Source organism: Hyla sarda, chromosome 8, assembly GCF_029499605.1.
Source record: "Hyla sarda isolate aHylSar1 chromosome 8, aHylSar1.hap1, whole genome shotgun sequence".
In the NCBI taxonomy this organism is placed as follows: Eukaryota; Metazoa; Chordata; class Amphibia; order Anura; family Hylidae; genus Hyla; species Hyla sarda.
This window is the reverse complement of record NC_079196.1, coordinates 113,840,109-113,857,222: the sequence shown is the minus strand read 5'-3', so window position 1 is coordinate 113,857,222 and position 17,114 is coordinate 113,840,109. Positions and strand designations below refer to the sequence as shown.

Below are 17,114 nucleotides of genomic sequence, written 5' to 3'. Positions count from 1 at the left end.
AAAGCCGTTGAGGCTGATCCTCATGGGAGGATTATTGCACCAGGACCCTTAGCACTTTTAAAATGCCATTCAATGCCACGGGCTAGATGTAAACTGCAGATGACCATGTTGTGGTAGTTACCATGGATACCCAAGTGATGTGTGAGCTAACACATAGGCCCAACAGATTCCAAGAAGGCCAGAATCACCAGCGGCACCACCATCGATTGTCAGGTCACCCGGATTCAGCAAATACCAGAGTCCAAAATGATGCAGGTTTATACTGTTAATTTTCAGTTTATCGTTACAGTTGGTGTTATTCCATGTCGGAAGGGACGCAGCTACAGCCAGTGGGGTAACTAGAGACAGGCAGGCAGCTATGTGCAACAAAGGTAGGCGTGTTGTTTTCATATGCAGATCTGAAATATTGTCTTATATGCAAGAGGAGGAGTGATGGGGGTTCAGGCAAAAGCCAGGCTATGGATTGCATTGCTAAATGCTCCATCAGAGTGCAATGGTCGCCTGTCCTTTTTTTAAGTGATGATGTGGGTTTAGCCTGTGCTGTATGTATGTATGGGTGGCTGACTGCCACCCACCCAGAAAGTGTATGGGAGGCTGGTTGGCTGCCAGCCTTCCTTCCATTCCTATGAGTAATGTGAGTGCTCATGAAGGGGACATGGTTGGGTCCACCCCTTTCCCGGTTATCCCCTCTAGGCCTTTTGGCTTAGATCAAGTGTAAAAAAAGAAAGGATCTTGCGACAGATCGCTTCCTGAGGCACGTTTTTTTTTGTGTGAATACTTGCACTTGGGTGACTTGTGAGCACATACTGATACATACGTTCCCTATCTGGGGACCATAAATTAAATGGATTTTTGAGAAAGGGAGCTGATTTGGAAGCTTGCTTCTGTCGCCCTATGCATTGACCTGATGTGGCAGTATCTTCGGGTAGTGAACAGTGCACCACCCCATTCCAGTGTTAAACAAGAAAGATTCTCATTTAATCCTCCGTGGGTGAGAATTTGAGTTTGAGAATTGGAGACCAAAATGATGAGTTGCACTGACTGGTTTATGAACGTCTATTCATTTAGCGTTTTAATGACCATGTTTGCACACTGATTGGTGTAAAAAAATAAAATAAAACTAAATAATAATAATCTAGCACACCTGTGCAGGTTTGACATGACATGACAGGTAGCTGTCTTGTGGGTGGTGCTGAATCCTGTTAAATGACATGAGGGTCTCATGCCTATACACAAGGGTGTGTCATTGCTGTTGCTTGACCATGCATTGGTTTCTGTGGTCAGTGAATGATAAAAACAAAATTTACCATCCATTGATGGATGGGAAATCCGCCATGAGGCATTTGTTTTTAGAAACTGCTGCTCACAACCAATGTTGCAATGGAGTGTCTCCATCTGCTGGTGGTATTGGAAAGGCATTAGTGCTATGACAGGGTCTGAAGAAGAAGAAGAAGAAGACGGAAAAAAATATATATAAAAAGAAAAAGAGAGAGAGAGAGAGAGAGACTGACTTAGTGAGAGAGTGAGAGAGAGAGTGAGAGTGAGTGAGAGTGAATGAGTGAGTGAGTGATTGAGTGAGTGAGTGAGTGAGAACAAATGAGTTAAAGCAAGTGAGTGAGAGAGATCGAATGAATGAAAGTCTGAATGACAGAAAGAAAAAAGGATGAAGAAAGAAGCATGAAGAAAATAAAATGTATATGGAGTTGCTGACATGAGTGCAATCTACAAAGCCGTTGAGGCTGATCCTCATGGGAGGATTATTGCACCAGGACCCTTAGCACTTTTAAAATGCCATTCAATGCCACGGGCTAGATGTAAACTGCAGATGACCATGTTGTGGTAGTTACCATGGATACCCAAGTGATGTGTGAGCTAACACATAGGCCCAACAGATTCCAAGAAGGCCAGAATCACCAGCGGCACCACCATCGATTGTCAGGTCACCCGGATTCAGCAAATACCAGAGTCCAAAATGATGCAGGTTTATACTGTTAATTTTCAGTTTATCGTTACAGTTGGTGTTATTCCATGTCGGAAAGGACGCAGCTACAGCCAGTGGGGTAACTAGAGACAGGCAGGCAGCTATGTGCAACAAAGGTAGGCGTGTTGTTTTCATATGCAGATCTGAAATATTGTCTTATATGCAAGAGGAGGAGTGATGGGGGTTCAGGCAAAAGCCAGGCTATGGATTGCATTGCTAAATGCTCCATCAGAGTGCAATGGTCGCCTGTCCTTTTTTTAAGTGATGATGTGGGTTTAGCCTGTGCTGTATGTATGTATGGGTGGCTGACTGCCACCCACCCAGAAAGTGTATGGGAGGCTGGTTGGCTGCCAGCCTTCCTTCCATTCCTATGAGTAATGTGAGTGCTCATGAAGGGGACATGGTTGGGTCCACCCCTTTCCCGGTTATCCCCTCTAGGCCTTTTGGCTTAGATCAAGTGTAAAAAAAGAAAGGATCTTGCGACAGATCGCATCCTGAGGCACGTTTTTTTTTTGTGTGAATACTTGCACTTGGGTGACTTGTGAGCACATACTGATACATACGTTCCCTATCTGGGGACCATAAATTAAATGGATTTTTGAGAAAGGGAGCTGATTTGGAAGCTTGCTTCTGTCGCCCTATGCATTGACCCGATGTGGCAGTATCTTCGGGTAGTGAACAGTGCACCACCCCATTCCAGTGTTAAACAAGAAAGATTCTCATTTAATCCTCCGTGGGTGAGAATTTGAGTTTGAGAATTGGAGACCAAAATGATGAGTTGCACTGACTGGTTTATGAACGTCTATTCATTTAGCGTTTTAATGACCATGTTTGCACACTGATTGGTGTAAAAAAATAAAATAAAACTAAATAATAATAATCTAGCACACCTGTGCAGGTTTGACATGACATGACAGGTAGCTGTCTTGTGGGTGGTGCTGAATCCTGTTAAATGACATGAGGGTCTCATGCCTATACACAAGGGTGTGTCATTGCTGTTGCTTGACCATGCATTGGTTTCTGTGGTCAGTGAATGATAAAAACAAAATTTACCATCCATTGATGGATGGGAAATCCGCCATGAGGCATTTGTTTTTAGAAACTGCTGCTCACAACCAATGTTGCAATGGAGTGTCTCCATCTGCTGGTGGTATTGGAAAGGCATTAGTGCTATGACAGGGTCTGAAGAAGAAGAAGAAGAAGACGGAAAAAAATATATATAAAAAGAAAAAGAGAGAGAGAGAGAGAGACTGACTTAGTGAGCGAGTGAGTGAGAGAGTGAGAGTGAGTGAGAGTGAATGAGTGAGTGAGTGATTGAGTGAGTGAGTGAGTGAGAACAAATGAGTTAAAGCAAGTGAGTGAGAGAGATCGAATGAATGAAAGTCTGAATGACAGAAAAAAAAAAGGATGAAGAAAGAAGCATGAAGAAAAAAAAATGTATATGGAGTTGCTGACATGAGTGCAATCTACAAAGCCGTTGAGGCTGATCCTCATGGGAGGATTATTGCACCAGGACCCTTAGCACTTTTAAAATGCCATTCAATGCCACGGGCTAGATGTAAACTGCAGATGACCATGTTGTGGTAGTTACCATGGATACCCAAGTGATGTGTGAGCTAACACATAGGCCCAACAGATTCCAAGAAGGCCAGAATCACCAGCGGCACCACCATCGATTGTCAGGTCACCCGGATTCAGCAAATACCAGAGTCCAAAATGATGCAGGTTTATACTGTTAATTTTCAGTTTATCGTTACAGTTGGTGTTATTCCATGTCGGAAGGGACGCAGCTACAGCCAGTGGGGTAACTAGAGACAGGCAGGCAGCTATGTGCAACAAAGGTAGGCGTGTTGTTTTCATATGCAGATCTGAAATATTGTCTTATATGCAAGAGGAGGAGTGATGGGGGTTCAGGCAAAAGCCAGGCTATGGATTGCATTGCTAAATGCTCCATCAGAGTGCAATGGTCGCCTGTCCTTTTTTTAAGTGATGATGTGGGTTTAGCCTGTGCTGTATGTATGTATGGGTGGCTGACTGCCACCCACCCAGAAAGTGTATGGGAGGCTGGTTGGCTGCCAGCCTTCCTTCCATTCCTATGAGTAATGTGAGTGCTCATGAAGGGGACATGGTTGGGTCCACCCCTTTCCCGGTTATCCCCTCTAGGCCTTTTGGCTTAGATCAAGTGTAAAAAAAGAAAGGATCTTGCGACAGATCGCTTCCTGAGGCACGTTTTTTTTTGTGTGAATACTTGCACTTGGGTGACTTGTGAGCACATACTGATACATACGTTCCCTATCTGGGGACCATAAATTAAATGGATTTTTGAGAAAGGGAGCTGATTTGGAAGCTTGCTTCTGTCGCCCTATGCATTGACCTGATGTGGCAGTATCTTCGGGTAGTGAACAGTGCACCACCCCATTCCAGTGTTAAACAAGAAAGATTCTCATTTAATCCTCCGTGGGTGAGAATTTGAGTTTGAGAATTGGAGACCAAAATGATGAGTTGCACTGACTGGTTTATGAACGTCTATTCATTTAGCGTTTTAATGACCATGTTTGCACACTGATTGGTGTAAAAAAATAAAATAAAACTAAATAATAATAATCTAGCACACCTGTGCAGGTTTGACATGACATGACAGGTAGCTGTCTTGTGGGTGGTGCTGAATCCTGTTAAATGACATGAGGGTCTCATGCCTATACACAAGGGTGTGTCATTGCTGTTGCTTGACCATGCATTGGTTTCTGTGGTCAGTGAATGATAAAAACAAAATTTACCATCCATTGATGGATGGGAAATCCGCCATGAGGCATTTGTTTTTAGAAACTGCTGCTCACAACCAATGTTGCAATGGAGTGTCTCCATCTGCTGGTGGTATTGGAAAGGCATTAGTGCTATGACAGGGTCTGAAGAAGAAGAAGAAGAAGACGGAAAAAAATATATATAAAAAGAAAAAGAGAGAGAGAGAGAGAGAGACTGACTTAGTGAGAGAGTGAGAGAGAGAGTGAGAGTGAGTGAGAGTGAATGAGTGAGTGAGTGATTGAGTGAGTGAGTGAGTGAGAACAAATGAGTTAAAGCAAGTGAGTGAGAGAGATCGAATGAATGAAAGTCTGAATGACAGAAAGAAAAAAGGATGAAGAAAGAAGCATGAAGAAAATAAAATGTATATGGAGTTGCTGACATGAGTGCAATCTACAAAGCCGTTGAGGCTGATCCTCATGGGAGGATTATTGCACCAGGACCCTTAGCACTTTTAAAATGCCATTCAATGCCACGGGCTAGATGTAAACTGCAGATGACCATGTTGTGGTAGTTACCATGGATACCCAAGTGATGTGTGAGCTAACACATAGGCCCAACAGATTCCAAGAAGGCCAGAATCACCAGCGGCACCACCATCGATTGTCAGGTCACCCGGATTCAGCAAATACCAGAGTCCAAAATGATGCAGGTTTATACTGTTAATTTTCAGTTTATCGTTACAGTTGGTGTTATTCCATGTCGGAAAGGACGCAGCTACAGCCAGTGGGGTAACTAGAGACAGGCAGGCAGCTATGTGCAACAAAGGTAGGCGTGTTGTTTTCATATGCAGATCTGAAATATTGTCTTATATGCAAGAGGAGGAGTGATGGGGGTTCAGGCAAAAGCCAGGCTATGGATTGCATTGCTAAATGCTCCATCAGAGTGCAATGGTCGCCTGTCCTTTTTTTAAGTGATGATGTGGGTTTAGCCTGTGCTGTATGTATGTATGGGTGGCTGACTGCCACCCACCCAGAAAGTGTATGGGAGGCTGGTTGGCTGCCAGCCTTCCTTCCATTCCTATGAGTAATGTGAGTGCTCATGAAGGGGACATGGTTGGGTCCACCCCTTTCCCGGTTATCCCCTCTAGGCCTTTTGGCTTAGATCAAGTGTAAAAAAAGAAAGGATCTTGCGACAGATCGCATCCTGAGGCACGTTTTTTTTTGTGTGAATACTTGCACTTGGGTGACTTGTGAGCACATACTGATACATACGTTCCCTATCTGGGGACCATAAATTAAATGGATTTTTGAGAAAGGGAGCTGATTTGGAAGCTTGCTTCTGTCGCCCTATGCATTGACCCGATGTGGCAGTATCTTCGGGTAGTGAACAGTGCACCACCCCATTCCAGTGTTAAACAAGAAAGATTCTCATTTAATCCTCCGTGGGTGAGAATTTGAGTTTGAGAATTGGAGACCAAAATGATGAGTTGCACTGACTGGTTTATGAACGTCTATTCATTTAGCGTTTTAATGACCATGTTTGCACACTGATTGGTGTAAAAAAATAAAATAAAACTAAATAATAATAATCTAGCACACCTGTGCAGGTTTGACATGACATGACAGGTAGCTGTCTTGTGGGTGGTGCTGAATCCTGTTAAATGACATGAGGGTCTCATGCCTATACACAAGGGTGTGTCATTGCTGTTGCTTGACCATGCATTGGTTTCTGTGGTCAGTGAATGATAAAAACAAAATTTACCATCCATTGATGGATGGGAAATCCGCCATGAGGCATTTGTTTTTAGAAACTGCTGCTCACAACCAATGTTGCAATGGAGTGTCTCCATCTGCTGGTGGTATTGGAAAGGCATTAGTGCTATGACAGGGTCTGAAGAAGAAGAAGAAGAAGACGGAAAAAAATATATATAAAAAGAAAAAGAGAGAGAGAGAGAGAGACTGTTTTAGTGAGCGAGTGAGTGAGAGAGTGAGAGTGAGTGAGAGTGAATGAGTGAGTGAGTGATTGAGTGAGTGAGTGAGTGAGTGAGTGAGTGAGAACAAATGAGTTAAAGCAAGTGAGTGAGAGAGATCGAATGAATGAAAGTCTGAATGACAGAAAGAAAAAAGGATGAAGAAAGAAGCATGAAGAAAAAAAAATGTATATGGAGTTGCTGACATGAGTGCAATCTACAAAGCCGTTGAGGCTGATCCTCATGGGAGGATTATTGCACCAGGACCCTTAGCACTTTTAAAATGCCATTCAATGCCACGGGCTAGATGTAAACTGCAGATGACCATGTTGTGGTAGTTACCATGGATACCCAAGTGATGTGTGAGCTAACACATAGGCCCAACAGATTCCAAGAAGGCCAGAATCACCAGCGGCACCACCATCGATTGTCAGGTCACCCGGATTCAGCAAATACCAGAGTCCAAAATGATGCAGGTTTATACTGTTAATTTTCAGTTTATCGTTACAGTTGGTGTTATTCCATGTCGGAAGGGACGCAGCTACAGCCAGTGGGGTAACTAGAGACAGGCAGGCAGCTATGTGCAACAAAGGTAGGCGTGTTGTTTTCATATGCAGATCTGAAATATTGTCTTATATGCAAGAGGAGGAGTGATGGGGGTTCAGGCAAAAGCCAGGCTATGGATTGCATTGCTAAATGCTCCATCAGAGTGCAATGGTCGCCTGTCCTTTTTTTAAGTGATGATGTGGGTTTAGCCTGTGCTGTATGTATGTATGGGTGGCTGACTGCCACCCACCCAGAAAGTGTATGGGAGGCTGGTTGGCTGCCAGCCTTCCTTCCATTCCTATGAGTAATGTGAGTGCTCATGAAGGGGACATGGTTGGGTCCACCCCTTTCCCGGTTATCCCCTCTAGGCCTTTTGGCTTAGATCAAGTGTAAAAAAAGAAAGGATCTTGCGACAGATCGCATCCCCAGGCACGTTTTTTTTTTGTGTGAATACTTGCACTTGGGTGACTTGTGAGCACATACTGATACATACGTTCCCTATCTGGGGACCATAAATTAAATGGATTTTTGAGAAAGGGAGCTGATTTGGAAGCTTGCTTCTGTCGCCCTATGCATTGACCCGATGTGGCAGTATCTTCGGGTAGTGAACAGTGCACCACCCCATTCCAGTGTTAAACAAGAAAGATTCTCATTTAATCCTCCGTGGGTGAGAATTTGAGTTTGAGAATTGGAGACCAAAATGATGAGTTGCACTGACTGGTTTATGAACGTCTATTCATTTAGCGTTTTAATGACCATGTTTGCACACTGATTGGTGTAAAAAAATAAAATAAAACTAAATAATAATAATCTAGCACACCTGTGCAGGTTTGACATGACATGACAGGTAGCTGTCTTGTGGGTGGTGCTGAATCCTGTTAAATGACATGAGGGTCTCATGCCTATACACAAGGGTGTGTCATTGCTGTTGCTTGACCATGCATTGGTTTCTGTGGTCAGTGAATGATAAAAACAAAATTTACCATCCATTGATGGATGGGAAATCCGCCATGAGGCATTTGTTTTTAGAAACTGCTGCTCACAACCAATGTTGCAATGGAGTGTCTCCATCTGCTGGTGGTATTGGAAAGGCATTAGTGCTATGACAGGGTCTGAAGAAGAAGAAGAAGAAGACGGAAAAAAATATATATAAAAAGAAAAAGAGAGAGAGAGAGAGAGACTGACTTAGTGAGCGAGTGAGTGAGAGAGTGAGAGTGAGTGAGAGTGAATGAGTGAGTGAGTGATTGAGTGAGTGAGTGAGTGAGTGAGAACAAATGAGTTAAAGCAAGTGAGTGAGAGAGATCGAATGAATGAAAGTCTGAATGACAGAAAGAAAAAAGGATGAAGAAAGAAGCATGAAGAAAAAAAAATGTATATGGAGTTGCTGACATGAGTGCAATCTACAAAGCCGTTGAGGCTGATCCTCATGGGAGGATTATTGCACCAGGACCCTTAGCACTTTTAAAATGCCATTCAATGCCACGGGCTAGATGTAAACTGCAGATGACCATGTTGTGGTAGTTACCATGGATACCCAAGTGATGTGTGAGCTAACACATAGGCCCAACAGATTCCAAGAAGGCCAGAATCACCAGCGGCACCACCATCGATTGTCAGGTCACCCGGATTCAGCAAATACCAGAGTCCAAAATGATGCAGGTTTATACTGTTAATTTTCAGTTTATCGTTACAGTTGGTGTTATTCCATGTCGGAAGGGACGCAGCTACAGCCAGTGGGGTAACTAGAGACAGGCAGGCAGCTATGTGCAACAAAGGTAGGCGTGTTGTTTTCATATGCAGATCTGAAATATTGTCTTATATGCAAGAGGAGGAGTGATGGGGGTTCAGGCAAAAGCCAGGCTATGGATTGCATTGCTAAATGCTCCATCAGAGTGCAATGGTCGCCTGTCCTTTTTTTAAGTGATGATGTGGGTTTAGCCTGTGCTGTATGTATGTATGGGTGGCTGACTGCCACCCACCCAGAAAGTGTATGGGAGGCTGGTTGGCTGCCAGCCTTCCTTCCATTCCTATGAGTAATGTGAGTGCTCATGAAGGGGACATGGTTGGGTCCACCCCTTTCCCGGTTATCCCCTCTAGGCCTTTTGGCTTAGATCAAGTGTAGAAAAAGAAAGGATCTTGCGACAGATCGCATCCTGAGGCACGTTTTTTTTTTGTGTGAATACTTGCACTTGGGTGACTTGTGAGCACATACTGATACATACGTTCCCTATCTGGGGACCATAAATTAAATGGATTTTTGAGAAAGGGAGCTGATTTGGAAGCTTGCTTCTGTCGCCCTATGCATTGACCCGATGTGGCAGTATCTTCGGGTAGTGAACAGTGCACCACCCCATTCCAGTGTTAAACAAGAAAGATTCTCATTTAATCCTCCGTGGGTGAGAATTTGAGTTTGAGAATTGGAGACCAAAATGATGAGTTGCACTGACTGGTTTATGAACGTCTATTCATTTAGCGTTTTAATGACCATGTTTGCACACTGATTGGTGTAAAAAAATAAAATAAAACTAAATAATAATAATCTAGCACACCTGTGCAGGTTTGACATGACATGACAGGTAGCTGTCTTGTGGGTGGTGCTGAATCCTGTTAAATGACATGAGGGTCTCATGCCTATACACAAGGGTGTGTCATTGCTGTTGCTTGACCATGCATTGGTTTCTGTGGTCAGTGAATGATAAAAACAAAATTTACCATCCATTGATGGATGGGAAATCCGCCATGAGGCATTTGTTTTTAGAAACTGCTGCTCACAACCAATGTTGCAATGGAGTGTCTCCATCTGCTGGTGGTATTGGAAAGGCATTAGTGCTATGACAGGGTCTGAAGAAGAAGAAGAAGAAGACGGAAAAAAATATATATAAAAAGAAAAAGAGAGAGAGAGAGAGACTGACTTAGTGAGCGAGTGAGTGAGAGAGTGAGAGTGAGTGAGAGTGAATGAGTGAGTGAGTGATTGAGTGAGTGAGTGAGTGAGTGAGAACAAATGAGTTAAAGCAAGTGAGTGAGAGAGATCGAATGAATGAAAGTCTGAATGACAGAAAGAAAAAAGGATGAAGAAAGAAGCATGAAGAAAATAAAATGTATATGGAGTTGCTGACATGAGTGCAATCTACAAAGCCGTTGAGGCTGATCCTCATGGGAGGATTATTGCACCAGGACCCTTAGCACTTTTAAAATGCCATTCAATGCCACGGGCTAGATGTAAACTGCAGATGACCATGTTGTGGTAGTTACCATGGATACCCAAGTGATGTGTGAGCTAACACATAGGCCCAACAGATTCCAAGAAGGCCAGAATCACCAGCGGCACCACCATCGATTGTCAGGTCACCCGGATTCAGCAAATACCAGAGTCCAAAATGATGCAGGTTTATACTGTTAATTTTCAGTTTATCGTTACAGTTGGTGTTATTCCATGTCGGAAAGGACGCAGCTACAGCCAGTGGGGTAACTAGAGACAGGCAGGCAGCTATGTGCAACAAAGGTAGGCGTGTTGTTTTCATATGCAGATCTGAAATATTGTCTTATATGCAAGAGGAGGAGTGATGGGGGTTCAGGCAAAAGCCAGGCTATGGATTGCATTGCTAAATGCTCCATCAGAGTGCAATGGTCGCCTGTCCTTTTTTTAAGTGATGATGTGGGTTTAGCCTGTGCTGTATGTATGTATGGGTGGCTGACTGCCACCCACCCAGAAAGTGTATGGGAGGCTGGTTGGCTGCCAGCCTTCCTTCCATTCCTATGAGTAATGTGAGTGCTCATGAAGGGGACATGGTTGGGTCCACCCCTTTCCCGGTTATCCGCTCTAGGCCTTTTGGCTTAGATCAAGTGTAAAAAAAGAAAGGATCTTGCGACAGATCGCATCCTGAGGCACGTTTTTTTTTGTGTGAATACTTGCACTTGGGTGACTTGTGAGCACATACTGATACATACGTTCCCTATCTGGGGACCATAAATTAAATGGATTTTTGAGAAAGGGAGCTGATTTGGAAGCTTGCTTCTGTCGCCCTATGCATTGACCCGATGTGGCAGTATCTTCGGGTAGTGAACAGTGCACCACCCCATTCCAGTGTTAAACAAGAAAGATTCTCATTTAATCCTCCGTGGGTGAGAATTTGAGTTTGAGAATTGGAGACCAAAATGATGAGTTGCACTGACTGGTTTATGAACGTCTATTCATTTAGCGTTTTAATGACCATGTTTGCACACTGATTGGTGTAAAAAAATAAAATAAAACTAAATAATAATAATCTAGCACACCTGTGCAGGTTTGACATGACATGACAGGTAGCTGTCTTGTGGGTGGTGCTGAATCCTGTTAAATGACATGAGGGTCTCATGCCTATACACAAGGGTGTGTCATTGCTGTTGCTTGACCATGCATTGGTTTCTGTGGTCAGTGAATGATAAAAACAAAATTTACCATCCATTGATGGATGGGAAATCCGCCATGAGGCATTTGTTTTTAGAAACTGCTGCTCACAACCAATGTTGCAATGGAGTGTCTCCATCTGCTGGTGGTATTGGAAAGGCATTAGTGCTATGACAGGGTCTGAAGAAGAAGAAGAAGAAGACGGAAAAAAATATATATAAAAAGAAAAAGAGAGAGAGAGAGAGACTGACTTAGTGAGCGAGTGAGTGAGAGAGTGAGAGTGAGTGAGAGTGAATGAGTGAGTGAGTGATTGAGTGAGTGAGTGAGTGAGTGAGAACAAATGAGTTAAAGCAAGTGAGTGAGAGAGATCGAATGAATGAAAGTCTGAATGACAGAAAGAAAAAAGGATGAAGAAAGAAGCATGAAGAAAAAAAAATGTATATGTAGTTGCTGACATGAGTGCAATCTACAAAGCCGTTGAGGCTGATCCTCATGGGAGGATTATTGCACCAGGACCCTTAGCACTTTTAAAATGCCATTCAATGCCACGGGCTAGATGTAAACTGCAGATGACCATGTTGTGGTAGTTACCATGGATACCCAAGTGATGTGTGAGCTAACACATAGGCCCAACAGATTCCAAGAAGGCCAGAATCACCAGCGGCACCACCATCGATTGTCAGGTCACCCGGATTCAGCAAATACCAGAGTCCAAAATGATGCAGGTTTATACTGTTAATTTTCAGTTTATCGTTACAGTTGGTGTTATTCCATGTCGGAAAGGACGCAGCTACAGCCAGTGGGGTAACTAGAGACAGGCAGGCAGCTATGTGCAACAAAGGTAGGCGTGTTGTTTTCATATGCAGATCTGAAATATTGTCTTATATGCAAGAGGAGGAGTGATGGGGGTTCAGGCAAAAGCCAGGCTATGGATTGCATTGCTAAATGCTCCATCAGAGTGCAATGGTCGCCTGTCCTTTTTTTAAGTGATGATGTGGGTTTAGCCTGTGCTGTATGTATGTATGGGTGGCTGACTGCCACCCACCCAGAAAGTGTATGGGAGGCTGGTTGGCTGCCAGCCTTCCTTCCATTCCTATGAGTAATGTGAGTGCTCATGAAGGGGACATGGTTGGGTCCACCCCTTTCCCGGTTATCCGCTCTAGGCCTTTTGGCTTAGATCAAGTGTAAAAAAAGAAAGGATCTTGCGACAGATCGCATCCTGAGGCACGTTTTTTTTTGTGTGAATACTTGCACTTGGGTGACTTGTGAGCACATACTGATACATACGTTCCCTATCTGGGGACCATAAATTAAATGGATTTTTGAGAAAGGGAGCTGATTTGGAAGCTTGCTTCTGTCGCCCTATGCATTGACCCGATGTGGCAGTATCTTCGGGTAGTGAACAGTGCACCACCCCATTCCAGTGTTAAACAAGAAAGATTCTCATTTAATCCTCCGTGGGTGAGAATTTGAGTTTGAGAATTGGAGACCAAAATGATGAGTTGCACTGACTGGTTTATGAACGTCTATTCATTTAGCGTTTTAATGACCATGTTTGCACACTGATTGGTGTAAAAAAATAAAATAAAACTAAATAATAATAATCTAGCACACCTGTGCAGGTTTGACATGACATGACAGGTAGCTGTCTTGTGGGTGGTGCTGAATCCTGTTAAATGACATGAGGGTCTCATGCCTATACACAAGGGTGTGTCATTGCTGTTGCTTGACCATGCATTGGTTTCTGTGGTCAGTGAATGATAAAAACAAAATTTACCATCCATTGATGGATGGGAAATCCGCCATGAGGCATTTGTTTTTAGAAACTGCTGCTCACAACCAATGTTGCAATGGAGTGTCTCCATCTGCTGGTGGTATTGGAAAGGCATTAGTGCTATGACAGGGTCTGAAGAAGAAGAAGAAGAAGACGGAAAAAAATATATATAAAAAGAAAAAGAGAGAGAGAGAGAGACTGACTTAGTGAGCGAGTGAGTGAGAGAGTGAGAGTGAGTGAGAGTGAATGAGTGAGTGAGTGATTGAGTGAGTGAGTGAGTGAGTGAGAACAAATGAGTTAAAGCAAGTGAGTGAGAGAGATCGAATGAATGAAAGTCTGAATGACAGAAAGAAAAAAGGATGAAGAAAGAAGCATGAAGAAAAAAAAATGTATATGTAGTTGCTGACATGAGTGCAATCTACAAAGCCGTTGAGGCTGATCCTCATGGGAGGATTATTGCACCAGGACCCTTAGCACTTTTAAAATGCCATTCAATGCCACGGGCTAGATGTAAACTGCAGATGACCATGTTGTGGTAGTTACCATGGATACCCAAGTGATGTGTGAGCTAACACATAGGCCCAACAGATTCCAAGAAGGCCAGAATCACCAGCGGCACCACCATCGATTGTCAGGTCACCCGGATTCAGCAAATACCAGAGTCCAAAATGATGCAGGTTTATACTGTTAATTTTCAGTTTATCGTTACAGTTGGTGTTATTCCATGTCGGAAAGGACGCAGCTACAGCCAGTGGGGTAACTAGAGACAGGCAGGCAGCTATGTGCAACAAAGGTAGGCGTGTTGTTTTCATATGCAGATCTGAAATATTGTCTTATATGCAAGAGGAGGAGTGATGGGGGTTCAGGCAAAAGCCAGGCTATGGATTGCATTGCTAAATGCTCCATCAGAGTGCAATGGTCGCCTGTCCTTTTTTTAAGTGATGATGTGGGTTTAGCCTGTGCTGTATGTATGTATGGGTGGCTGACTGCCACCCACCCAGAAAGTGTATGGGAGGCTGGTTGGCTGCCAGCCTTCCTTCCATTCCTATGAGTAATGTGAGTGCTCATGAAGGGGACATGGTTGGGTCCACCCCTTTCCCGGTTATCCCCTCTAGGCCTTTTGGCTTAGATCAAGTGTAAAAAAAGAAAGGATCTTGCGACAGATCGCATCCTGAGGCACGTTTTTTTTTGTGTGAATACTTGCACTTGGGTGACTTGTGAGCACATACTGATACATACGTTCCCTATCTGGGGACCATAAATTAAATGGATTTTTGAGAAAGGGAGCTGATTTGGAAGCTTGCTTCTGTCGCCCTATGCATTGACCCGATGTGGCAGTATCTTCGGGTAGTGAATAGTGCACCACCCCATTCCAGTGTTAAACAAGAAAGATTCTCATTTAATCCTCCGTGGGTGAGAATTTGAGTTTGAGAATTGGAGACCAAAATGATGAGTTGCACTGACTGGTTTATGAACGTCTATTCATTTAGCGTTTTAATGACCATGTTTGCACACTGATTGGTGTAAAAAAATAAAATAAAACTAAATAATAATAATCTAGCACACCTGTGCAGGTTTGACATGACATGACAGGTAGCTGTCTTGTGGGTGGTGCTGAATCCTGTTAAATGACATGAGGGTCTCATGCCTATACACAAGGGTGTGTCATTGCTGTTGCTTGACCATGCATTGGTTTCTGTGGTCAGTGAATGATAAAAACAAAATTTACCATCCATTGATGGATGGGAAATCCGCCATGAGGCATTTGTTTTTAGAAACTGCTGCTCACAACCAATGTTGCAATGGAGTGTCTCCATCTGCTGGTGGTATTGGAAAGGCATTAGTGCTATGACAGGGTCTGAAGAAGAAGAAGAAGAAGACGGAAAAAAATATATATAAAAAGAAAAAGAGAGAGAGAGAGAGAGACTGACTTAGTGAGCGAGTGAGTGAGAGAGTGAGAGTGAGTGAGAGTGAGTGAGTGATTGAGTGAGTGAGTGAGTGAGAACAAATGAGTTAAAGCAAGTGAGTGAGAGAGATCGAATGAATGAAAGTCTGAATGACAGAAAGAAAAAAGGATGAAGAAAGAAGCATGAAGAAAAAAAAATGTATATGGAGTTGCTGACATGAGTGCAATCTACAAAGCCGTTGAGGCTGATCCTCATGGGAGGATTATTGCACCAGGACCCTTAGCACTTTTAAAATGCCATTCAATGCCACGGGCTAGATGTAAACTGCAGATGACCATGTTGTGGTAGTTACCATGGATACCCAAGTGATGTGTGAGCTAACACATAGGCCCAACAGATTCCAAGAAGGCCAGAATCACCAGCAGCACCACCATCGATTGTCAGGTCACCCGGATTCAGCAAATACCAGAGTCCAAAATGATGCAGGTTTATACTGTTAATTTTCAGTTTATCGTTACAGTTGGTGTTATTCCATGTCGGAAGGGACGCAGCTACAGCCAGTGGGGTAACTAGAGACAGGCAGGCAGCTATGTGCAACAAAGGTAGGCAAGTTGTTTTCATATGCAGATCTGAAATATTGTCTTATATGCAAGAGGAGGAGTGATGGGGGTTCAGGCAAAAGCCAGGCTATGGATTGCATTGCTAAATGCTCCATCAGAGTGCAATGGTCGCCTGTCCTTTTTTTAAGTGATGATGTGGGTTTAGCCTGTGCTGTATGTATGTATGGGTGGCTGACTGCCACCCACCCAGAAAGTGTATGGGAGGCTGGTTGGCTGCCAGCCTTCCTTCCATTCCTATGAGTAATGTGAGTGCTCATGAAGGGGACATGGTTGGGTCCACCCCTTTCCCGGTTATCCCCTCTAGGCCTTTTGGCTTAGATCAAGTGTAAAAAAAGAAAGAATCTTGCGACAGATCGCATCCTGAGGCACGTTTTTTTTTGTGTGAATACTTGCACTTGGGTGACTTGTGAGCACATACTGATACATACGTTCCCTATCTGGGGACCATAAATTAAATGGATTTTTGAGAAAGGGAGCTGATTTGGAAGCTTGCTTCTGTCGCCCTATGCATTGACCCGATGTGGCAGTATCTTCGGGTAGTGAACAGTGCACCACCCCATTCCAGTGTTAAACAAGAAAGATTCTCATTTAATCCTCCGTGGGTGAGAATTTGAGTTTGAGAATTGGAGACCAAAATGATGAGTTGCACTGACTGGTTTATGAACGTCTATTCATTTAGCGTTTTAATGACCATGTTTGCACACTGATTGGTGTAAAAAAATAAAATAAAACTAAATAATAATAATCTAGCACACCTGTGCAGGTTTGACATGACATGACAGGTAGCTGTCTTGTGGGTGGTGCTGAATCCTGTTAAATGACGTGAGGGTCTCATGCCTATACACAAGGGTGTGTCATTGCTGTTGCTTGACCATGCATTGGTTTCTGTGGTCAGTGAATGATAAAAACAAAATTTACCATCCATTGATGGATGGGAAATCCGCCATGAGGCATTTGTTTTTAGAAACTGCTGCTCACAACCAATGTTGCAATGGAGTGTCTCCATCTGCTGGTGGTATTGGAAAGGCATTAGTGCTATGACAGGGTCTGAAGAAGAAGAAGAAGAAGAAGAAGACGGAAAAAAATATATATAAAAAGAAAAAGAGAGAGAGAGAGAGAGACTGACTTAGTGAGCGAGTGAGTGAGAGAGTGAGAGTGAGTGAGAGTGAATGAGTGAGTGAGTGATTG

The 17,114-nt window shown here is 43.4% G+C and overlaps 10 pseudogenes; all 10 read left to right on the top strand.

The window, feature by feature from the left end:
* The first annotated feature begins 682 nt into the window (after window positions 1-682).
* On the top strand, window positions 683-946 carry LOC130289277 (U2 spliceosomal RNA; annotated as a pseudogene).
* A 1,462-nt stretch (window positions 947-2,408) lies between these two features.
* LOC130287957 (U2 spliceosomal RNA) lies at window positions 2,409-2,673 on the top strand (annotated as a pseudogene).
* Window positions 2,674-4,133: 1,460 nt separating this feature from the next.
* On the top strand, window positions 4,134-4,397 carry LOC130289276 (U2 spliceosomal RNA; annotated as a pseudogene).
* A 1,462-nt stretch (window positions 4,398-5,859) lies between these two features.
* LOC130286311 (U2 spliceosomal RNA) lies at window positions 5,860-6,123 on the top strand (annotated as a pseudogene).
* Window positions 6,124-7,595: 1,472 nt separating this feature from the next.
* Window positions 7,596-7,860, top strand: LOC130287791 (U2 spliceosomal RNA; annotated as a pseudogene).
* Window positions 7,861-9,324: 1,464 nt separating this feature from the next.
* On the top strand, window positions 9,325-9,589 carry LOC130285840 (U2 spliceosomal RNA; annotated as a pseudogene).
* A 1,462-nt stretch (window positions 9,590-11,051) lies between these two features.
* LOC130289610 (U2 spliceosomal RNA) lies at window positions 11,052-11,315 on the top strand (annotated as a pseudogene).
* Window positions 11,316-12,777: 1,462 nt separating this feature from the next.
* LOC130289609 (U2 spliceosomal RNA) lies at window positions 12,778-13,041 on the top strand (annotated as a pseudogene).
* Window positions 13,042-14,503: 1,462 nt separating this feature from the next.
* Window positions 14,504-14,767, top strand: LOC130289232 (U2 spliceosomal RNA; annotated as a pseudogene).
* Window positions 14,768-16,219: 1,452 nt separating this feature from the next.
* Window positions 16,220-16,483, top strand: LOC130288404 (U2 spliceosomal RNA; annotated as a pseudogene).
* The last annotated feature ends 631 nt before the right edge of the window (window positions 16,484-17,114 follow it).